Source organism: Panthera pardus, unplaced genomic scaffold, assembly GCF_024362965.1.
Source record: "Panthera pardus isolate Hobbes unplaced genomic scaffold, ASM2436296v1 HiC_scaffold_12, whole genome shotgun sequence".
NCBI lineage: Eukaryota > Metazoa > Chordata > Mammalia > Carnivora > Felidae > Panthera > Panthera pardus.
The window spans coordinates 77,946,769-77,971,982 of record NW_026526677.1 but is presented as its reverse complement, the minus strand read 5'-3'; the positions used below and the strand labels follow the sequence as shown (position 1 = coordinate 77,971,982).

At 38.0% G+C, this 25,214-nt stretch overlaps 1 long non-coding RNA gene and 1 pseudogene across 4 annotated transcripts in view; both read right to left on the bottom strand.

Moving 5' to 3' along the window:
• Positions 1–25,214, bottom strand: part of LOC109267382 (uncharacterized) — a 53,510-nt gene that overhangs the window by 15,975 nt on the left and 12,321 nt on the right. Inside the window, exon 3 of one of the 4 annotated variants that reach the window (XR_002080080.2) lies at positions 21,610–22,160. The exons of the other annotated variants lie outside the window; for them this stretch is intronic. This is a non-coding gene — a long non-coding RNA (uncharacterized LOC109267382). Of the gene's footprint in view, positions 1–21,609; positions 22,161–25,214 lie in introns of those variants that run through there. 4 annotated transcript variants of the gene reach the window in all.
• On the bottom strand, positions 19,013–21,344 carry LOC109267381 (N-lysine methyltransferase SMYD2-like; annotated as a pseudogene).

Genomic DNA, 25,214 nt, shown 5'->3' with positions numbered 1-25,214 from the left:
TCATTACTTTCTTGGAATTTGAACTACACGGGTTTAACTCCCTCTTAAATGGCTATCAAATCTTCCAACTAACCTCTCATTTTGGATTAGGAGTCATATTTTTTAAATGGATTTTTTAAAAATCGAATCATGGGACACTCCACTGCTGTAAATTCAGGCAGAATTCTGAGACAGTTCTCAAGATCCAGTCCAACCCCTGCCTCCAGGGCATACAAACTTTCTCCCAGTTATTTAACAGACACTAACCTAGGTGCTGCTGTGAAGGATTATGTGAGATAAAATAAAGGTACCAAATCTTAAGACAGGGGAAATTATCTTCAGTGGGCCTGACCTAATCAGGTGAGCCCCTAAAAGAGACGGGTGTCCTGGTGAAAGAGATTCAATGCGTGGGGTGGAGTGTGGAGGAAGGTTTGACACGAGAGATTCTTTGTTGCTCACTTTGGAGATGGAGGGGAGCAAGTGTCAAGGAATGTGAGTGACATCTAGGAGCTGAGAGCCGTCCCCAGCTGACAGCCAATAAAGAAAGGGGACCTCAGTCCTACCGCCACAGGGAACTGAAATCTTCCAATAACCTGCATTCTTCCCCAGAGCCTCCAGAAAGTAACCCAGCCTGGCCAATGCCCTGATTTCCACCTTTGAGACACAGAACAGAGAACACAGCCATGCCATCCATGCTCAGACGTCTGACCTACACAACCATGTGTGAACTAAAACTGGGTGTTGCTTCAAGCTGCAGAGTTTATGGTAATTTGTTATATAGTGAAAGAAAACTAGCACAATGGCTAAAAGTACATTTTGGAAATAAACCACTAACAGAAATGTCTTTGTAAATAAGATGTGATTAATTCTTTGAAAGAATTCTTCCTACACCTGGATACTTACCTCCATTTTTATCAAATATCAGAATTTGTATTTTGTATTTGAGGGTTTCTTAAGGCAAGCTGTGTCTTTCTACTAAAGTATGTTTTGTTACTAAGGGACAATCATAAGAGCTAAGTTTCACTATGAAGTTGAGTCAAAACCAACTAGCCGAGAAATACTTCTAAAAATGATTTTAATAAATATGCTATAATTGACTTGATATGTAACCATATGTAAATGAATGTTTACCTTTGAATAGTTTATAATTGATTCCTCTTATTTAAATATATTTTCCTTTCTAATGAAGTTAATACTGTTTAAACTTTAAAAATTAAGTATTAAATCATTTTATCAATAATCGTTGATGCATTTACAATCCATTCATACATTTACCCAGAAATGAAATATATTTTTTTAATATTTATTTATTTTTGGGAGACAGAGAGACAGAGCATGAGCATGGAAGGAGTGGAGAGAGAGGAAGACAAAGAATTGAAAACAGGCTCCGGGCTCTGAGCTGTCAGCACAGAGCCTGACGCAGGACTGAACTCACAAGCCGTGAAATCATGACCTGAGCCGAAGTCAGAGGCTTAACTGACTGAGCCACCCAGGCGCCCCTTGAAATGAAGTATTTTTAAAAGGCTCTTCAGAACTCAAAGGAAAAAGGGTATATAAAAATATAACATCATGGTTCATAAAGGTAAAAGAAATTAGAATGCCTAATTAGAAAATGTTAGAATCAAGGGCTTTTACAAATTACATTTTGAGGAGGACGAGTTAAGAAAGTAGAGGAATAAGGGGACCCTAAGCTTGTCTTGGCCCTTAAACACAGCTAGATTGTTCTCAAATCATTCTCAACACCGAAGAAATCAATTGGAGGTCTGAGAGAACAAAAACTCCAAGTCTACAAGTAGAAAAGTGACCACCTTCTGGAAGATAGGAGGTGCAGAGAGTTGACTTGGGGGACATAGAGCTATCTGAGGCTACCACAGATCATTAGAAGCAACAGAATACAAAATCTGAGCTTTTAGAAGTCCACTACCAGGGGGGATGTGCCTGACTCTAAGGTGCTCAGGTGGTGAAGCGGGGTGGAGTCCTAGGAGTGACAGCTGATCTAAGGATTCCCTGGGTCACAAGAATGGGTGGGGCCAACGTGCTGCACTGCTCAAAAGCATAGGAGTGGGGGCTCCAGCCAAGGGCACCGAGCTGGGATGCTGCCTTTCTGCTATGTTTTGCCATAAACTCTGAACTGCTGCATGGTTGTGCAACCACTTTCCTTGTATCAGCTGGCAAATGGCAGAAGCACAGCAAAACCCTCTCCCAGAGGCACAGAGTGAGTTCACTCTGAGGGAGTCCCTAAAATTTGGAGATTTGAAACACTCTTGGGCCTCTGATATTAAAATCTTGGACACAGGCAGGGTGAACGCAGGGTTTTGACTGAAATCAGTGACACTACAGGGGTGATTGATTCTATTCTGTGAGGGTTCTCTGAAGAGTCCACAGGTGGGAACTTTCAGCTCTGGGGCTAGCAAGCAGGGTGCAGCCATATTCATCCTGCTCATCAGCCCGGAAAGCCTTCAGGGAGCAAAAGAGCGCCACCTAGTGGAGGCTGGATCCCGTTACACCAAGCCCACCCCACTGTGCCCTGGAGGGGCATTTCCTCTAGGGCAAGTCGGCCTGAGAATCAGAGCAACAGGTCTTCCCCCAGAAGACCTGCACAAACAACTGGCTTGCAACAAGTCTACTGATCATAGAGTGCTGCAAAGCTTCAGCTCTAGGGGAAATAGGATCTAACTTCCTTTTTACTTTTATTTTTTATTTAATTATTTTTTTCACTTATTTCTTCAATTTCTTTTTTACTTTTATTATTTTTTTAATTTTTACTTTTATTTTTCTTTGTATTTTTAAATGTTTTTCTTTATTTTCATTTCATTTTCTTTTATTAATTTTTTTTTATATTTTTATTTTTGGATCTAGATTCTTTTAGCAAGCAGACCAAAACACATCCAGGATCTAGTTTTTTGGGGGGTATTTTTGCTTTTTCTTTGTTTGTTTGTTTTTTATTCTTTCTTTCTTTCTTCTCTTCTTTTCTGGACAAAATGATGAGATGGAGGAATTTACCCCAAAAGAAAGAACAGGAAGTAGATCTCACAGCCAGGGACTTCATCAATGCAGATATAAGTAAGATATCTGAACTAGAATTTAGAACGAGTATGAGGATACTAGCTGGACTTGAACAATGTATAGAAAACACTAGAGAATTCCTTTCTGCAGAGATAAAAGAATAAAACCAAGTCGAGTTGAAATTAAAAATCCTATAACTGAGAAGCAAACCCAAATGCAGGCCATAAAAAGAGGATGGACAAATCAGAGGTGTGAATTAGTGATACAGAATATAAAATTCTGGAAAATAATGAAGCTGAAAAGAAGAGGGAAAGAAAGGTAAAGGATCACAAGCAACTTATTAATCTTCATATCATAGGAGTCCCAGAAGATGAAGAGAGAGAAAAAGGGGCTGATGGTTTATTTAAAAAATTATAGCAGGAAAATTCTCTAAGGAAGGACATAGACATCAAAATCCAAGAAGCACAGAGAACTCTCATTAAATTCAACAAAAGTCTACCATCACCAAGTCATATTACATTCAAATTCACAAAATACACAGACAAAGAAAGAATCATGAAAGCAGCAAGAGAAAACAAAGTCCTTAACCTACAAGGGAAGACAGATCAGGTTCACAGCTGATCTGTCCCCAGAAACATGGCAGGCCAGAAAGGAGTGGCAGTATATATTCAACGTGCTTAATGGGAAAAATATGCAGTAAATAATTCTGACAAGTAAATAATTCTGACAAGGCTGTCATTCAGAATTGAAAGAGAGATAAAATTTCCCAAACAAACAAAAACTAAAGGAGTTTGTGATCACTAAACCACCTTTGCAATAAACTTTAAAGAGAAGTCCTTGAGTGAAAAACAAAACAAAACAAAAAGACAAAAAGCAACAAAGACTAGAAAGAACCAAAGAACACCCCACACACAATGTCACTAAAGTCATATCTCTCAACAATCAATCTGAATATAAGTAGACCAAATGCTCCAATCAAAAGACACAATATCAGAATGCATTAAAAAATAACAAGATCCATCTATATGCTGCTTACAAGAGACTCATTTTAGACCTAAAGACACCTGAAGATTGAAACTGAGAAGATAGAGAACCCTCTATTTTGCTAATGGACATCCAAAGAAAGCCAGAGTAGCCATACTTATATCAGACAAACTAGATTTTAACCCAAAGACTGTAACAAGAGATGAAGAAGGGCATTATATTATAATTAAGGGGTCTATACATCAAGAAGATCTAACAATTGTAAATATTTATGCCTCCAACTTGAAAGAATCCAAATATATAAATCAATGAATTACAACCAAAGAAAGTTATTGATAATAATACAATAATAGTAGGGACTTCAACACCCACTTACAGCAGGGGACAGATCATCTAAGCATAAAGTCAACAGGAAACAATGGCTCTGAATGGCAGACTGGATTGGATGGACTTAACAGATACATTCAGAACATTTCATGCTAAAGGAGAAGAATACACATTCTTCTTGAATGCACATGGAACGTTCTCCAGAACAGATCCCATACTGAGTCATAAATGAGTCCTCAACAAGTACAAAAAGATCAAGATCATACCATGCATATTTTTGGATCAAAGTGCCATGAAACTTGAAGTCAACCACGAGACAAAAAAAAATTGGAAAGCCCTCAAATACATGGAGGTTAAAGAACATCCTACTAAAAAATGAATGGGTTAACCAGGATATTAAAGATGAAATTTAAAAATACATGGAAGCAAATGAAAATGAAAACACAATAGTCCAAAACTTTGGGATGCAGCAAAGACAGTCCTAAGAGGGAAGTATATTGCAAAACAAGCCTATCTCAAGAAGCAAGAAAGGTCTGAAGTACTCAACCTAACTTTACACCTAAAGGAGGTAGAAAAGGATGAGTAAAGGGCAAGTAAAGCCCAAAGCCAGCAGAAGAAGGGAAATAAGAAGGGGAATAATAAAGATTAGAGAGGCACCTGAGTGGTTCAGTCGATTGGGCATCTGACTTCGGCTCAGGTCATGATCTTGCCTGTGAGTCTGTGAGTTCAAGCCTACATTGAGCTCTGTGTTGACAGCTTAGAGTCTGGAGCCTGCTTCAGATTCTGTGTCTCCCTCTCTCTCTCTGCCCCTCCCCTGCTTACTCTCTGTCTTTCTCTCTTACTCAAAAATAAATAAAATTAACATTAACATTAAAAATTTTTTAAGAAATAATAAAGATTAGAGCAGAAATAAGCAATATAAAAACAAACAAAACAACAAACAAAGTAGAACAGATCAATGAAACTAAGAGCTGATTCTTTGAAAGAATTAGTAAAATTGATAAACCTTAGCCAGATTTATCAAAAAGAAAAAAGAAAGGACCCAAGTAGATAAGATCATCAATGAAAGAGGAGAGATCACAACCAACACCACAGTGATATTTGTATTTCATACGAGAATACTATGAAAAATTAATGTCAATAAACTGGGCAATCTGGAAGAAATGGATAAACTCCTAAAAACACGTAAACTACTAAAACTGAAACAGGAAGAAATAGAAATTGTGACAAGACCTATTACTAGCCAAGAAATTGAATCAGTAATCAAAAATCTTCCAACAAACAAAAGTCCTGGCCAGATGGCTTCCCAGGGGAATTCTATCAGACATTTAAAGAAAACTTAATATATATTCTTCTGAAACTGCTCCAAAAAATAGAAATGGAAGGAAAACTTCCAAGCTCATTCTACGAAGTCAGCATTACCTTGATTACAAAACCAGACAAAGATCCCACTGAAAAGGATAAATATAGGCCAATATCCCTGATGAACATGGATGCAAAAATTCTCAATAAATTACTAGCAAATTGAGAGGCTCCTGGGTGGCTCAGTTGGTTAAGTGTCCAACTCTTGAGTTCAACTCAGGCTATGATCTTACAGTTCATGAAATTGACCCCTACATCAGGCTCTGTGCTGATAGTGTGGAGCCTGCTTGAGACTCTCTCTCTCCCTCTCTCTCTGTTCTTCCACCATTCACATGTGTGCACTCTTTCTCTCTCTCTCTCTCTCCCAAAATAAATAAATAAAAATTGAAAAAAATACCAGCAATTTTAGTTCAACAGTACATAAAAAGAATTATTCACCATGATCAAATGGGATTTATTCCTGGGTTGCAGGGTTGGCTCAATATTGCAAATCAATCAATATGATACACCACGTTAATAAAAGAAAGGATAATAGGGCTCTTGGGTGGCTCAGGTGGTTAAGCATCTGACTCTTGATTTTGGCTCAGGTCGTGATCTTAGAGTTCGTGAGATTGAACCCTGAGTCAGACTCTGTGCTGTTAGATGGAACATATCTCAACATCATAAAGGTCATATATGAAAGACCCACAGCTAATATCATCCTCAATGTGGAAAAACTGAGAGCATTTCCCCTATGGTCAGGAACAAGACAAAGATGTCCACTCTCACCATTACTATTTAACATAGTACTGGAAATCTTAACCTCAGCAAGACAACAAGAAGAAATAAAAGGCATCCAAATTGGCAAGAAATAAGTCAAATTTTCAGTATTTGCAGACAACATGATACACTATGTAGAGAGCCTAAAAGCCTCCACCAAAAAAATTGCTAGAACTAATACATGAATTCACCAAAGTCTTAGTATATAAAATCAATGTGCAGAAATCTGTTGCATTTATAAAGGCCAATAAGAAAGTAGCAGAAAAAGAAATCAAGGAATTGATCCCATTTACAATTGCACCAAAAACAACAAGATATTTAGGAATAAATCTAACTAAAGAGGTAAAAGATCTATACTCTGAAAACTTTAGAAAGCTTATGAAGGAAATTGAAGATACAAACAAATGGAAAAACATTCCATGCTCATGGATTGGAAAAGCAAACATTGTTAAAATGTCTATACAACCCAAAACAATCTACACATTTAACGCAATCCCTCTCAAAATACCACCAGAATTTTTTGCACACCTACAACAAACAATTCTAAAATTTTTATGGAACCACAAAAGACCCCGAATAGCGAAAGCAGTTCTGAAAAAGAAAAACAAAACTGGAAGCATCATGATTCCAGATTTCAAGCTATATTACAAAGAAAGCTATAGTCATCAAGACAGTACGTTGCTGGCACAAAAACAGATACATAGAACAATGGAACAGAATAGAAAACCCAGAAATGGACCCACAACTATATGGTCAACTAATCTTCAACAAAGCATGAAAGAACATCCAAAGGAAAAAGGTCAGTCCGTTCAACAAATGGTACTGGGAAAATTGGACGGCAACATGCAGAAAAATGAAACTAGACCACTTTCTTACACCATACACAAAAATAAATTCAAAATGGTTGAAAGACCTAAATGTAAGATTGGAATCCATTAAAATCCTACAGGATAAAAAACAGGCGGCAACCTCTTTGACCTCTGCCATATCAAGCTTACCAGACACATTGCCGGAGGCAAGGGAATAAAAAGCAAAATGAACTATTGGGACTTCATAGATATAAAAAGCTTCTGCACAGAGAAGGAAACAGTCAACCAAACTAAAAGGCAACCAATGGATTGAGAAAAGATATTTGCAAATGATGTACCCAAAAAGGGTTAGTATCAAAACTCTATAAAGAACTTATCAAACTCAACACCCAAAACAAATAACCCAGTTAAGAAATGGACAGAAGACAGGAGTAGACACTTTTCCAAAGAAAAGCCATCCAGATGACTAACAGACATATAAAAAGATGCTCAACATCACTCATTAGGGAAATAGAAATCAAAACCACAACGAGATTCCACCTCAACACAGGAAACAACAGGTATAGGTGAAGATGTAGAGAAAGGGGAACCTTCTTGCACCGTTGGTGGAATGCGAACTGGTTCCTCAAAAAACTAAAAATAGAACTACCCTACAATCCAGAAATTCCACTATTTACACAAAGGATAGAATAATACAGATTCAAAGGAGTGCATGCACCCCAATGTTGATAGCAGCATTATCAACAGCCAAATTATGGAGAAAGCCCAAATGTCCTTTGACTGATGAATGGATAAAAAAGATAGTGTGTGTGTGTGTGTGTGTGTGTGTGTGTGTGTGTGTGTGTGTAGGATGTTAGTCATCAAAAAGAAAAGAATGAAATCTTGCCATTTGCAACAACATGGATGGAGCTAGAATATATTATTCTAAGTAAAATAAGTCAATCAGAGAAAAACAAATACCATATCACCCATATTTGGAATTTCAGAAATATAACAGATGAACATATAGGAAGGGAGTAAAAAACAGAGAGAGGGAAACAAACCACAAGAGACCCTTTAGGATAGAGAACAAACTGAGGGTAGATGGAGGGAGGTGGGTGGGGGATGGGCTAGATGGGTGATAGGTATTAAAGAGGGCACTTGTGATGAGCATCAAGTATTGTATGTAAATTATGAATCACTGTATTGCCCTCACATCAATATTGCACTGTATGTTAATTAGCTAAAATTTAAATAAAAATAAAAAAATAAAGTCACCAGAAAAAAGGAAAAAAAATTAAAAACCTTTCAAATATATAATTTTAGTTTTTAGCACGAATAGCAAAAACAATGTAGATATACTGAAAATACTATTTAATAATCTCCAACTTTTCAATTAATTTTTTTCTGATAGTGATTTTTAAATGGTGCAAGGGAAAAATCCTCCTTTTTCATTTTTAATAAAAAATATAAATGCATTTGCTGAATGCAGTCTACACATTTCCCCCTCCTGTCTACTGTTTTAAAGTCAGGGACAAAAATAATAGTATTCAACTGAGGCCTTAGAGCTTGGGGAGTAGCCTGTTTTGTGCTGCTAAAAGATAGAAATTTCAAAGGTAGAGTCCAGATTCTAGGATCATGATTCAACAAGATTTCTGACATTTGTTATAAGCTAATGAGGCTCTCAGTATCTTACCCCCCAGCAAACTGAAAGCATGCTAAAGGACTTTAACTGCCAGGAAAAATCCAAACCCAGCCAAGAATGTCTTGTGATTATTTGACTTCTAAATCAAGTCCCAGTCGCCTCTAAACTTGCCAACAAAGTGTTTGGCTAAAGCAGTGATGCCCTGGTGTAATTAGGCAGGATTCTTGCCTGCAAAGAATAGAATATTGCTTAAGCAATAAAAGGTTTTTATTTATTTAGGTCACTCAGGTAATACTGGCTTGAGGCACAGCTAGATGAAGTGCACAAATACTGTCCCTCAGACTTTTCCCATGCGCCAGGCATGGAGGTCCCCAAGCACCCCAAACCTCATAACCTACTAGCCTAACAGCTCCAGCTGTGTAAGAAGATCTTCCCTAAAACCTCTTGAGAGGAGTTCTGAGGAGTCTGACAGCCCTGGTTTTTAGCATCATGTGCCCATCTCTACAGCTGGAAGAAAGACTAAGATGTGCAATTATACCCAAATATATCTCCCTGGGATTTGCTTCCTTGAGATCTCAGGTTCTGTGATCCGAATGTCACCAGCTAGTTCCCAAGACCTGGCCTTTAATGCCCACCTGCTTATAGCCACTAGCTTTGTCTTACACACCCTTTGAGCTAAACCTGACTCACACCTGCACAGATGGACCATGGAGTGACGTCTGGAATGACCCACAATCTCCTTACCTCAATATAAAACTGAAATCTCCACCCAAGGAGGAGCCTCAGCCTCATTTATATAACATACAATGTGTGCACAGGCATGCTTCCTTAAGGTGCATGCGTGACGTTATGCCCGCCTCTACATAGGGTGACAAGGCTTCTCCATCTAAATATTCTTCCTAAACCTAAACAAAAGGAAGCCATTCACCCTCTCTCGGGAGTCACAGCTTTGGAAGCAATTCTCCACGATCAATTTATTTGCTTCAAATAAAAGTTTTCTCAGTGCAACAGCTCATCCTGGTGCAGTTTCTGACTCATCAAGGAGTGAACTCACTTTGGTCCAGTTACAAGAAGGGGACCCTATGCTGGGCAACAAAACATACAGAGGTCTTTATACCTCCAAAGAGGAATGCTCTCATCTGTGCCACCCTCAGGAGCTGCCAGGGATGCCGACAGACCAGGGAGATAGTCCTGGCAGTCAGAACCTGAAAAGAAATCAGTCTGTCCATGGAAGAAATCGGCCCACTAACAAAGCAGGGGAATCCTTATATACCTATCCACCAGATGTAGTGCCTCTCACCAAAATGCAACTTCATTGCAACTTCAGTTCTAAAAAACAAAGGCATTTTTTTATTGTAGTTAAAGTTGAATAAGGACAAATTCCAGTGTCATGTGTAAAGATTTAAAAAACTAGATTTACTGGGAAAACATACAAATCAGAGATTAGAACTAAAAGCCATACAGTCTGCATTCTCTGGTCATCACAAAGAGAGGTCTGCAGAAATCAGCTCCGCAGGGGCACCTGGATGGCTCAGCCAGTTACAGGTCCAATTCTTGATTTTGGTTCAGGTCATTGTTATGCCCAGAATTCCTGATCCCCAAAGACCACCAGTGAGCCGAGTCCGATGCAAAAGCAAAGAGCCTTTATTCGAGCTAGCTTGAGCTCAATCCCCTACCTGCACCGACGCAGTGGTAAGACGCCAGAGAGAGAGAGCATGTTTCAAAAGCACAAAGGTTTTATAGGGATCTAGGGGCAGTTGGGGGGTGATGGTCGTGGCCTTAGCCGATTGGCTGGGGAAGGGTCAGAGTCCCCTTGCGCAGGTTGCCGGGCATGGTTTGAACAGGAAGTTTGAACGGGTGAGCAGGAAGTTACTCAAGGGGAGGAGGCATGGTCTGAGGTTTGAGCAGGAATTTCTTTCTGCGGTTTTCCCGGAAAGGGGGCCATGTCGGGGACATCGTCACTCAAGATGGAGGACACAGAACAAAATGGAGTCGGACGGTCTAGGTCCGCTCTTTCAGTCATGATCTCACAGTTTGTGAGTTCAAGAGTTCAAGCCCCACGTGGGACTCTGCGCTGACAGCTGGGAGCCTGCTTGGGATCCTCTCTCTGCCCCTCCTGTGCTCGCACTCTCTCTCTCTCTCTCTCAAAAGTAAATAAATATTTGTTTGAAAAAAGGAAAGAAATCAGCTCCATATACTGCCGGACACACCACAGGTCCCTGTCCCCCAGGGAGGGATCCTGACTCTCTACAGTCTTAAAAGGCAATCACGATAATAAGTTTTGGATACGGAGTATAAATAGAAAGGATTTGAGCATGAAACAGGTTGACTATAAATGCCAACAAAGCTGAAGGTTGTCTGACAATGCCAGTGACCATCACCAGATCACTGGTGAGCAGCGGGCTGCTGCTGCTGCTGCTGGAAGAGGGTCCCCGTGACTATGGGTTCAGGCACAGCCATTCCTGCTGGGGGAGGAGGAGCCCCTGTATGCAAGTTTCTGAACAACTTTCCACTTCCCTTCCAATATGTAATTTGTCATTTAGCTTTCAATTGCAGGGTCAAGAAGAGCCATGTTCAAACCTGACTTGGAGAAATAAATATCACCCAAAGATGCTGGACCTGGAACAGAATAGAGAAACTAGAGAGGTTGTCTCCCTTTAGAGAGCATTTAAGTGTGGGCTTTTGCTGTTGCTCTTGGTGTTGGGTGTGGGATCACTTGTAATGTGACTGGAACGTTTCTAGAACTGGAAGAGTGAAAGGAAGGCTGGCAGTGGGGGTGTCAGGCTCTGTGGTATGCTGGGCAGTCAAGGCATGACAAGGTCTGGGCAATGGCCATTATTGTTCTGGCTGTCCCATAGGCTCCCTGTGGGGTGTTTTACCTCCATCCTTCTCCTCCTGCCAAGAGGTTCAAGAGGCCTAGCTATTCCTTTCCTCCTTTCTGTAGACACCACGATTGAGTTATCCAGAGGCTGACATGCAGCCTAAAGCAGCTCCAAGCAGAATCATTCCCTGGAAGTAACTGCCCTGCTTAGAAATTTATAGTGACTTGCTATTAGAATTAAATTCAAACTCCTTACCAGGGCCTGTGAAAACTGCACAATTTGACCCCTACTTCTATTCCCTCCTCTCTTCCTCATTGTTTGCTGTCCTACAATCCTTCAACACATTCCAGCCCTACCAACTTTCTCCTGTATCAAACTCTTTGTATTCTCTTCTTTGGGACTCTTTTCATGTTGAGTTTTTCTTTGGCAACTTTTTATTTATTTATTTATTTTTTGCTTTGATAACTTTTAAAACATAATTTCAAACTTACAGAAAAGTTAAAAGAATAGGAAAACGAATTCCTGTATACCGATTATCCAAATTCGTCGATTGCCACATTTTGCCCCATGTGTTTTTTTTTCCTCTGTATATATATTTTATATGTGCCTTTTACTTAAAACCACTTGAGTGTAAGTTGGAGACATTATGCATCTTTACTTCTGAATCCTTGCATGTTTCTGTCCTAAAAGTAAGGCCATTCTCTTCCAGAACTGGATGGCAATTATCAAAATCAAGACATTTAACATTAATACAAACACTATTATAGACTCCACCTTCCATATTCAAATTTCATCAATTGTCTCAATGGTAGCCTTTATGGTAACTTGGTTTCCACTCCATTATCTCATACAATGTTTCATTGTTATATCTCTTTACTATCCTTTTATCTGGAAAGGTTCTCAGATTTTCCTATCTTTCTAACTCATGCATACATCACAAATAGGGCAGTAGCTTTAATCGCTATCAACTGTAGTCAATGCATCGTTCTGATATCATGTGACTTCAGACTCCCAGAGCTTAGATACATCTCTCCGTAGACAATTCTTTACAAGAATTGTTATGTAACCTGAAAGACCATGATCATAAAGGCAAGGTCACAGGTCCCCTCCTAGGAGTACCCTCCAGGAAGCGTACCATCTCCACTCTCTTGTCAGCGTCTAGCTCATGCTCCTTCTCGAGTCTGGACTGTGGTTATCCTCCTAGCCAAGGACCCCTGCACACAGCTGGCTGTGCTGCCAACAATTAGGTGCCTGTGGAATCACCTCAGACCCGCTGCCGCCACCCCTCTCACACCAGCCTCTAACGCTGTGGTTCTCGGTGTGGCCGTACATCAGAGCTGCTTTGAAAACTGTGGTGCCCCATACCAATTTCATATGCTTTTCTGGAGAGGTTCAAATGGGGTTACTCCTCTCATTTTATAAGCGTGGATAAAGGTTTTGCTTAATTCTCTTTATCACAGCCGAAACCAGGTTCTGCCTCTTAACTTTACTGAAGACAGGAATAAGTAAAAGGAATTACAACATTAACAAACAAACAGTCCTTCCCTTAAGGCTACTTTAGACAGCAGCTGTCATTTCTATATAAGGCAACTATCTGAGTTCAGGCTTCCTCTGTCAATTTCATGGGGGGGCTTTTGCAGGGTGTCTCCATGTGTAGCTTCTGGCCTGCCTCTTTGGGGCAGAGAAGAGATCTCTTGTATGACAGACATTAGAATAAGCTGGCCTCCTATATGTGTTGTAATTTGTCACCGTTCATTTCTCTTCCCAAAAAGTTCACAGATTTTTTTAACATTTATTTACTCAACTAATATTAAGTTCATAAAACCAACCAAATTTTGCTTGCTGGTTTCTATCTTTAAGGTCACATTTAGAAAAGTCTACCATTGTAAGGTTATATAATTATTCATTTATTTTTTCAGTAATTTTATTATTTCAATTTTTAATAGCTAAAACTTTGATCCATCTAGAAATTGGATGGTACTTGGAACAGAGTAAGAATGTAAATTACTTTTTAATGTTGGGTCAATTATTACCAAAAAGGATGTCAAATTCACTCTTTCCTTTCCTTACTGATCTGGAATATTACAGAATTCTTATACTACATAACTTAACCTGTTTCTGGATTTTCTAGCCTCACTGATCTGTCTTTATCTTCCAACATCAGGCAATTTTAGTTTCAATTGTATAGTGTGGCTTTGCCCACTTCCTTTTTTTTTTTTTTTTTTTCAGAAAAAAATGTTAACTTTTATTTAATATTTAGTTATTAAAATTAACTTTAGAGCCACTTTGGAAAGCTGGAATTTCAATGGCAATTGCCTTCTATTTATAGATTAATTTGAGGAGAATTTACTGCTTTATAGTATTATGACTTTGCGCCCCAGAACTTAATCAAGAGCTTAAGCAAGCGTCTTTTATGTTCCTCTGCTTATTTTGAAGTTTTCTTCAAGAAAAACTTGAGCCTTTTGTCAGATTCATTTCTAAGTATTTTCTAATTCGATTTTTTAAAAAAAAAAAAAAAAGAAAAGAAAAAAAGTAAAGACCTTCACTGTCCTGTCTTAATTTCAACATATGATCTTAAGCTCTTCAGCTACAGATTCTCCTACACAATAGTTTTTAAGGATTCTGAAGTGGGAAAAAAGACTTTTGTACACCAAAATACTAAATACTTGGGTTAATGGAGTGGTGTTATGATTTTTTTTTTCTTCAGTCATTTCTGACTTTTCTTGATCTTATCTTTATATTTTATCTATTATTTTTTTAATGTTTATTTATTTTTGAGAGAAAGAGACAGAGCATAAGTGGAGGAGGGGCAGAGAGAGAGAGGGAGAGACACAGAATCCGAAGCAGGCTCCAGGCTCTGAGTAGTCAGCACAGAGCCCAACGTGGGGCTCAAACTCACAAATGGTGAGATCATGACCTGAGCTGAAGTTGGAGGCTTAACTGAATGAGCCACCCAGTCACCCTTTATGTTTATATTTTAGAATATATTTAAAGTATGAATGAGGAGCCTGAAAAAACCCAAAACTCCCATTTTTTCCATACATAACTTTCGTGTATTATGTTATAGCTGCAAGCATTTACATTCTCTAAGACATTTTGTTAGTCACCCCAACTAGATTATAAATGCCTTGAATCTTTTTTTCCTGCACCTTCTACTATATCTTTCATGGCACCAAGTATTATGAAAATGGTAAGGGCCTTGTAAATCCTTCCCTAATGAGTTTATCAGATCAATTTAATGACTGAGGCAAAAGCTGGAGGGAAAGAACTGCAAAACGTGATATGGCATTTCAAGATAACTTCTATGTAACCTTGTTTTGTTGTTTTGTTTTGTTTTGTTGTTTTGTTTTGTTTTGTTCATGTGGTTCTTGTGTGTAGGTCTACATCCGCAGCAAGACTGTAAGCATCTGACGAATGGGAGCTATCTCTCATAATCCTGACTTTTATGTTCTAGTTACACAGTTTGGGCACATCAGAGCCAGTTCAGGGAATGCTACTAAATCCTAAATTGACAAATAATGAAACCTTATATGCTAAAGAACCAAGCCAGGAAGCAAAAAACGTCAAATATAGAACCGAGTATATATTAACATTCCTAAGCATGCATTTTTAGAGATTTTATTCCACATTGTAGATAACCGAAAGGGTCTCAGTCCCCTGAGGGAAGGGATTTTAGCAAAATAAGCATTGGGCAGGGGGCAGAGGTCCCCATTTTTTATTACTTCGTAGAGTGCAAGAAAGTAACAGAGGAACTGTAATACAAAAAAAGAAATCTGTAGGTAATAAATTCATGGAAAGTTAATTACAAATGTATGTAGATGGATCACTTCTTTGTTCTTGTTCTGAGTCTGGTAATGTCATATATAATCTAGATTATTTTCACAAATAATCAAGTTAGCTATATTTTACGTAGAACTACATAAACTCAAAATGTCATTAAAAAGCAGAGTCAATATTCTGAAACACCACAAGATGGTGATGTTACTCCATTTAAAATGTCTTTTTTTTTTTTTTTTAACTGAACTTTCTCCAGAGGGCTTAACTTCTGCTTTTTTGTGTGTGAAAAATTAATATTGCAAGATCATCCATGCTTCCAAATGGAAGAATCATGTAAAATCTAAAACACCTATGTAACAAAATTATAGTAGGATTTCCACCTTAAAATGGGACAGTGGTGTGTGAATCATGTCTGTGTTTCTGCTGGCTGTAGGCTTTTGTCTTTTATATGGAGCTTCATGTTGTGTGTGTGTGTGTGTGTGTGTGTGTGTGTGTGTGTGTGTGATCTTCCAGATATCTATTATCTTTTCCCTTTGTTCCTCTGTTGCTCTGTATGTATGCCTCCCCTGTTGTGATTTGATATGTCACTGTAATTGTCTCTCCCATTAAATTGTGTCTAATACCTGATTGCAACCTCAGTGTCAAAATAAATGTGTGTCTGCATTCATCTTGTAAACAGGTTGATATGTCGTTTTTACTACTTCTTCATATCTTCTGTTTTTTCATTAAAAAAATATTAATACAGCCATGGTATCTGGGTAGTCCGTAACTAGGCTCAAGAAGTATTTTTTTCTTTTCCCTTTAGTTTGGCTCTCCTTTCTCCATTTCTTTCCATAATATTCACTAAATGTTTGATTTTTTTAAATTACTTTTTATCAAACTAAATTCAGAAGTAGGAAAACATTTTACATGTTTTATATGTTCCCGTGTGTGTGTGTTGGGGGGGGAAGGGTGTTCATGGATTTTTTTTTATTCCTTTGGAGGCCTTCCTTGTACTTGAAATAAGAGAGGTTTCCCCATTCAATTGATTTATGTGGTTTATGGACACTGACTTAAATAGAACAGAAAAAAAAAATCTCATTTTGATCCATTATATAAATCAGGAATTACTGTCTGCAAAGAATATTTAAATTGGTTTTCTCTGTAAAATTTTTCTACAAGAGACTTCTCTACCTGATTACATTTCATATTTTAATCTAATCTGATGCTAAATTGCCTCGTTCTGCCATCACATTCATGAAATAATGAAATGTTTTCTTTTTAAAAAGTAACTACGTCCTTCTCACCACTCCTGTTGGAACATTCCAACATCATATTGGGGGTCTCAGCTAACACAATAAAACATAAAGGAAACAAAGCACACAGTTTGGATAAGAAGAAATAAAACTGCCTTTGTTCACAAGTGGCATGATTACTTATGAACAAGATCTGAAAGAATTAACAAAAAAAATTGGAACTAAGACTAATAAATGATTATAGAAGGTTGCAAGATAAGGTTAATATAATTTCTTTCCTATGTACCAGAAATGAATAACCAAAATTTGGAATTAGAGGCATAACACCATTTACATTAGAATCAACCTAAAATCTACATGAGGAAAACTAAGACTCTGGTGACAAAAATTTAAAAAGGTGTAAATAAATGGAGAGATATTCAAGGTTCAAGGGTAGGAAGATTCAATATCATCAAGTTATCAATTCTTCCCAACTTGATCTATAGATTCAATGAAATCTCAATCAATATCCCAGCAAGTTATTTTGTGATATAGACAAACTGATTCTACAGTTTAAATGGGAGGCAAAAGAATCAGAATAGCCAGCACAATTCTGAAGTTGAAGAACAATAAAAGAATTAACACCACATGACTTACTATTAAGCTATAGTTATCAAAATAGTGTGGTCTTTGTAAAAGAATAGACAAATAGATTAATGAAATAAAATAGGGATCCCAGAAATAGACCTCATAAATATAGTCAGCTCATCTTAGACAAAGGAACAAAAACAATAAAATATACACAGGACACTCTTTTCAATAAATTGCACTGGATCTACTGGACATATACATGCAAAAAATAAATAAATCTAGACATGGGTCTTACACCCTATACAAAAATTAACTCAAAATCTCTTATAGACCTAATAGTAAAATACAAAATTACAAAACTTCTGTAAAATAATATAGTAGGAAACCTAGGGTGAAGACTTTTTTTAGACACAACTCCAAAAATATGATCCATGAAAGAAAGCATTGGTAATTTAGACTTCGTTAAAATTAAAAGCATCTGCTCTGCAAAATACACTGTTAAGAAATGAAAAGCCACAGAAAATATTTACAAAACACAAATCCGATAAAAGAATTGTATACAAAATACACCAAGAACTCTTAAAACCCAACAATAAGAAAACAACCAATTAAAAAGTAGGCAAAGTATCTAAACATACATCTCCCAAATAAGATATATAGATGACAAATAAGCTTATGAAAAGATGCACAACATCAAATATCACTCGGGAATTGCAAATTTAAAAAATGAGACTTCTGCATACCTATTAAAATGGCTAAATGTGAAACACTAAGAGTGTAGAGCAACAGGAACTCTCATTCATGGCTGATGGAATGCAAAATGGTACAACCACTTTGGAAAACAGTTTAACAGTTTTTTACAAAGCTAGCTAACCATAGTCTTACCATATGATTCAGCAGTGGTACTCCAAGATAATTACCTAAATGAGTTGAAATTTTATGTCCACTCAAAAACCTACATACAAATGTTAATAGCAGCTTTATTCATAATTGCCAAAAGTTGGAAGGAATCAAGATGTCCTTTAATAGGGCAATGTAGAAATTGTGGTACATCCATACAATGGAATTTTACCCAGTGATAAGAAGAAATGAGCTATCAAGCCATGGAAAGACATGCAGGAACATTAAATGCGTATTGCTGAGGAAATAAGCCAGTATGTAAATGCTGCAGTGTATGATTCCAGCTATATAACATTCCTGAAAAGGCTAAACAATAGAGAGTAAAAAATCAGTGACCTCCAAGCGTTCAGAGAGAGCAAGGAAAAGAGGGAGTGATTAAAGAAGGAACACCAGATTTGGGCGGCAGTGAAAGGATTCCGTACGACACTGTAAGGGCAGACACGGTGTTACCCATTTGTGAAAACACTTAGAACTGTGCACCACAAGGAGTGAACCCTAATAAACTGTGGACCTTAGTTGATAATAATGCATCATTATCAGTTCCTTGATGATAACAAATGTGCTACACTAAAGCAAGAGGTTAATAACTGGATAAACTGTAAGGAGGGTACGGTAGGAAAAGATGGTATGTGAGAACTCTGTACATTCTGCATAATTTTTCTGTTAATCTAGAGCTGCTCTAAAAATAAGATCTATTAATTAAAAAAACCAGGGAACAATGTTGCATTTTAGATATTTTTTTTACCATTATCTTTTCTATTCTCTTTCATCATTCAGGCATGAAGGAAAAAATAATCTCATTTTTTAAACTTGCTCTGTCCAAAGTGTATGATAATACATGAAACCATGCCATACCTCTTAGGGGACAAAAAACATTCAGAATTTATTTTGGTATTAAGATTAAAGATTAAGACCAACTTCCAGGTAAGCCACATGTAAGGTTTAAGAGCAAGTGTTTTCGTTCCAATGATTTTGCAGAAATGAGAGAATGAGGTGTATGATTTGAAATATTCAAATCGTTGAAGGTTTCTGCACTAGCATTAAATGAAAACTAACAGCATAGTTTCAACTTCTTGTTTGATATCATTAATGTACAAATGATCTTTGCCAGAGCTTCTTCCCTTATTGCAATGGCCTTCTTCACTGCTTTCTCTCCAGCAGCTTTGTTTCCCGGCCCCTGTATGGCCTTCCCAGCTTCAACCACATGGAAGCCATGGAATACAGAGGAGAATGCTTGCTGGAGGGTTTAACGATTTCCTGTCCATATCACAGGGCTCCTTCCCAGTCCTGCATATACAAGCAGACACCCATGGCTGGGTACATCATGTGCCATATGTACACATTGCTGTCCTCAAACACGGAGCTCATCTTCTCCTGGCTGAGCTCACAGATATTCAGCAGCTCGCGAGGGCATTTGTAGTGCTTGGCCCCCCAGAACTCCTCCAGGACGTTGCATGCATATCTGATCGTGTCAGAGATTATTTCTGCCTTTGGGGGAATGGCTGAGCTTCTGGATTTCCAATTTGGCCTTATCCTTGTCTTTGGTGGTATACTCCTGGCACTGACAGGTAAAGTAGTAAGACTCTCTTCACGGGTCATTCCTGTCTTCTGTTGGGTACAGGAGGTCAACATAGCTGATACAAATCTCCTCTCCCAGGTAGGTCACAACGACAGTGGGGCAACAACTATGATTCATCAGTGCAACCTCAGGAAATATTGCCCGGGGAAATATCCCAAATGAGAAAGCTCTGCCTCTTCAGTTGTAAAGCCATTACAGTGAAACTGTGCAAAGAGTACCACCAAGTTATCACTGCCAGGGAACTGGAGGTGCTTGGAGGGAAAGTGACGAAGAGCAGCAATGTTACCTGAATTAAGTCCTTCTACTCATTGTCTGATTTATCCAGATGTGATTCAAACTCCTTCACAGCCAACAATTTCTCTGAAGGTGTTTTTTCTGGGTGGATCTTCTGTTTGGCCGGAATCCTTGCAGTTAGCCTTACCATCTCTGAGGGATTCCAGTCCAACCCCCGCCCCCCGAAAAACAACCCATGCAAGAACATTCCATCTTGTGCATAAGCCAATCGTCTTTCTAACAGTGTCTTTCGGACACTCCCTGTTGCAGTAAAATGCCTGCTTGCATCTTCCACATTTGAACAATCCTTTTTTTCCTGGCAAAGCAGTACTTGCAGTGGTTCCATTCCTTGACTGTGAGCATGTGGGCGTAGGCCTGGAGGGGAGGACAGAGTTCCCCACGTGGAAGGGCTCCGACCCACATCCCCTGCCTCTTGCCCAGGCAGTAGAAGCACTCCGGGCCACTGTGGTCTGCAGCCATCAAGCGGGCAGTGGGACCGCAGCACCAGAGCAATGGTTCCTCCTCCCTGTGAGCTATTACTGGAGAGGTGTCACCCACTGCTGCAGGGCTGGAGAGTTCTAATACTTTTTAATGACTATTCAGAGTAGTTGTGTGAAATTAACTGGAGCGCTATTATAACACTGTTAGTTTCAAAGGAAACTCTGCATAACGTGCATACATCTAGGTGGTCTAATCATTTAATATACTTAGTACGTTTTAACAGATTTTAACAAGACCTTTTCATGAACTATAGGGTCCAAGATCCTATTGTTTGATGTGGAAAACTCTAGTGAACATGATCTTCATACTGAAGACATACTTATGAGCCTAAATTCCTTGACAAGGGCTGTATCTAATGTAAGATATTCTATCCCAACTAGCCTTATGCATATACTTTTTAAATGTTTGTCAAATAAAAAACAGAATGAATGAATGAATGAACGAATGCATATGTGAGTTGTATAACAACTCATGATTTAATCCTTTCTATTGATTCCTAGTTTTCATTTACAGCCAATAAATAATGTGATATTCACTATTCCTCCGCTTGACTCCATTGAGCAAAAGATAGTCATAAGCCTCATCTACAAATTCTTTGATGCACCTTGACTAAAAATTTTAAAGGGAGTCAGAAGCTGTGAATATTAGCATTTTAGTTAGAAGTTCAAATGGAAATCTATTATCATAAAGAACATAAGTCTCACAACAAACCATTTTTATATGTTGTTAATCAGATAAAAGAGGTTTACATGAGTTGTCATAAAATACTAATTGATACTTATTTGTGCCGTCACTATTTGAGGTTTTCATTTAGATGTTTCTTAAAAATGGCAAAAAAACAAACAAACAAAAAAAACAAAACAAAACAGGGGGCGCCTGGGTGGCTCAGTCAGTTAAGTATGCGACTTCATCTCAGGTCATGATCTCATGGTTCTTGAGTTCGAGCCCCGTGTCAGGCTCTGTGCGGACAGCTCAGAGCCTGGAGCCTGCTTCAGATTCCGTATGTGTGTCTCTCTCTCTCTGCTCCTCCCCTGCTCATGCTCTCTCTCTCTCTCTCTCTCCCTCAAAAAAAAAAAAAAAAAAAAGTTTTATTAAATGGGAAACAAAATTCTGTAATATTGAAATTGTTCAAAAATGAATCCAAATATTGGTTTATAAACTTGAGATTAAAACTATGTTTTAGGGAACTATATTTGTTAGAAAACATATTCACATAAATTGCAATCTATGTTGACATAGGGGGTTAGTTTTATCTTATTAATTATGAGTTTATTATGACCTCACTGAGATAGCTCAAACTAACCAATAAATATAAAGATTATGTAGATTTTATTAAAATTAGAGAATTAGCTAAATGTCATCTCTGGTTGTAAATACTAATTTTACAGATAAAAATGATTACAAGTTTAAAATACAATTCAAACTCCAAATGTACTTAGATTGTTGGATACCTAGACCGATTTGGATGGCACAAAGGAAAGTGGCTGTATTGGAAACTTTGCAGACTTGAGATTTAAAAAAACTTTAGACTAGTGAAAAGAATCCATATCAGGAACAAGGCCACTCAGGGATTATGTTGCAAGGGAGAAGAACATGGTAGAGCTGCTACACCGAATGCTAAGAAATACCTCCAATTTCAATAGGAAGAGGAGTCTATGAAGGAAAATCAGAAAGAATAGCCAGGCTAGTGTTGTTGAAACATTTCTGAACTTCTACCATTTACTTCTTCTATCTTATTATATCTACTTCTTTTTGTCATTTATTAAAATTGCAGAATAACAAATGAGAATCAGTGTGCAAGGCATACAGATTCTCTTATCTAGAAAGGTTACATAGTACGTGGTTAATAATACCAAATAGAAAATAAGCACAATACACAGCTTTTTTTTTTTTTTTTTAACAGTTTTTTTGTATCATCTCTTACTAGCTGCTTCACTGTGGGGGATAAGCTTGGGAATCCCCTGGGCTTATACCAATGGGTTAACAAGGCATAAAGAAATACAAAGCCATAAAATGCTCACACCTCAGTTTGGGTAAACCAGGTTGGCACTCCAAGAATAGGGGGATGCAAAGACACCCCGAGAATAGGGAGGCACAAAGGCGCCAGGAATAAGGAGTTGCAAAGGCACCCAAACTAGAGAGAGGGTGCAGAGCCCCCAAACTAGAGAGGGAGAGACAAAGTCCTGAAATAGAAATGGTGCAAAGGTGCCAAATACATACGTATATGAAATAAACAAGATTAGATGTTCAGGGTGAAAGCACCCCCAATTTAGTACTATAGCAGAAAAGTTGCTTTCACAGGAGGATAGGGCCAGGTTAGGTAAATTGGTGAATTAGACTATGGACCCCTGCGCTGCAGGCAAAGCATCCCAGAGCGGAGACGGTTAACAAAAGAAAAGGTGCCTTGTTAACCCTGAGGTTATTCCCCCTGTCTGTCTCATCCCCTAGGCTGGCAAAGATCAACAGGCATGGAGCCTCCTGTCTGCTGTTAACAACCATCTACCCATCTGCCCAGCTCCTGGATTTTGTTCTATATTGACCCAAACCCCAAATACTGTGTATTTTCAAACCCCCCTCTTTTCCCTCACATCCCAAGTTAATGTTCCTAGTTTGTCTCTTTGTACACACTCATCACGTTTGTAAGCCTTCTGATCTGAATAAATATGGGGCAAGGACCCTTATTTGAGGCTCTTGTCTTTTCCCAGACATTAGCCATCTCTTGCTTTAATCCAGCATCCACTCTTTTGCTGGCCAAGAGAACTTTAGACTTAGAGTCTACGACACTTCACCTTAGGTAAGTTAGTAAGCCTCTCCATGCCCGTTTCCTCTTCAGTAAAAGAGACACTACTATGACTTATACTACCTGCATCATATCACAATATTGCTGTGAAGAATAAATTACATACATGGAAATAATCTAGCAGGGTGATTTGCACATAGTAAATGCTCAATGGATGATATCCATTATTATTGTAGCATAGTAATTTTATTTTTATTTAAATTCAAGTAGTTAATATACAGTGTAATATTGGTTTCAAGAGTAAAACCTAGTGATTCACTACTCTCATATAACACCCAGTGCTCATCCCAAAGAGTGCCCTCCTCAATGCCCAACACCCATCTTGCCTATCCCCCCTGCTCACCCTCCCTCCATCAACCCTCAGCTTGTTCTCTATATTTATGATTCTCTTATGGTTTGTCTCCATCTCTGTTTTCTTATTTTGCCTTCCCTTCTCCTATGTTCATCTGTTGTATTTCTTAAATCCCACATGAGTGAAATCATGTATTTGTCTCTTAATATAATACACTCTAGTTCCGTCTACATTGCTGTAAATGTCAAGAGTTCATTCTTTTTGATTGTTGAGTAATATTCCAGTGTGTGTGTGTGTGTGTGTGTGTGTGTGTGTGTGTGTGTGTATACATCTTCTTTATCCATTCATCAATTGGTGGACATTTGGGTTCTTTCCATAATTTGGCTATTGTCAATATTGCTATAAATATTCGGGTGCATGTTCCCCTTCAAATCAGCATTTTCATATCCTTTGGATAAATACCTAGTAGTGCACTACTAGGCAGTTAGTAATTATAAATGGATGGGAGGAAAAGGTCAATCTTGTCCTAAGTGCCAGAAACAACAAGTCCTTATGAAATTCAATTTAAACAAAAAAGGTTATCGAAAGAGTCATATTATCTGTCTCATTATGTTTGTTGTCTAATTCTTTCTGGATTTCTTTTTTTTTTTTTTAGATTCTATAATTAGGCATATTTTGATGGCAAAATGTGGTTCTTTGAAACCACAGAAATCAAAGGGAAGATTTACATTCCAAAACCCACCATACCTATTGTAAAAGCTAGATCCCCAAGCGTTAAAACAGTGTCTGATATATAGTTAGCACTGAGTAAATATTCACTGAATGCATAAATGAAAGCTTCTGAAAGTATTTTTATTCCTGTTTGGAATTTGATCAGTACTCTCCCTACAACTCTTCAGTGTAAAAGAATCATGGAGCGTTGGAGTTGAAAAGGGCATCTCATCCAACAACCAATGCAGTGACTGACCCTCTTCTAACAGTTTAGTGAAGGGCAGTCTAATTAGCTCTACTAGTTCCAGAGGAAGTTCTTTATATCTGGAGACAACTCTAGCACCAATTTAAGCCTTTTATTGAGCCACAAACTCACTCCCTGTTGTTAGCTGGTCCATAGGGAAATAAAATAATTTGGTTGTATGTTACCATGAGCTAAGAACAATATATAGCTGTCTCTTGCTAAGTTCCAAGTACTTAGAGCAGTGTCAGGCATATGTAAGTCTCCTGTAAATATTCACTAAGTATTATACTGTTAATGTACACTTCGTTAATTACTGGTTGATTTTTAACCATTCAAGCATTTTCTACATTGGCTCCCACAAACCACATTCTTGTCCATCCTACACATTTTGTGTTGAGCAGATTTGGGAAAAAGGACACCATCAGTCATCTTTAATACACTTTATTTCATTAGATGATAGAATTTATCACAGTCATTCATGCTTGGATTTTTTTTTTCCTTTAGTATATTTTTTTAAATGTTATTAAATGCTAAAGATTAGGAAAAGGTGTCCTAATCTGGTAAACAGAAAATAAATGTCATGAACATCTACTTTTATTTTGAAGCTTTTGTGTATTATGCTTTTTAAAAATGCTATGTAACTTTTTATACTGTTATGAA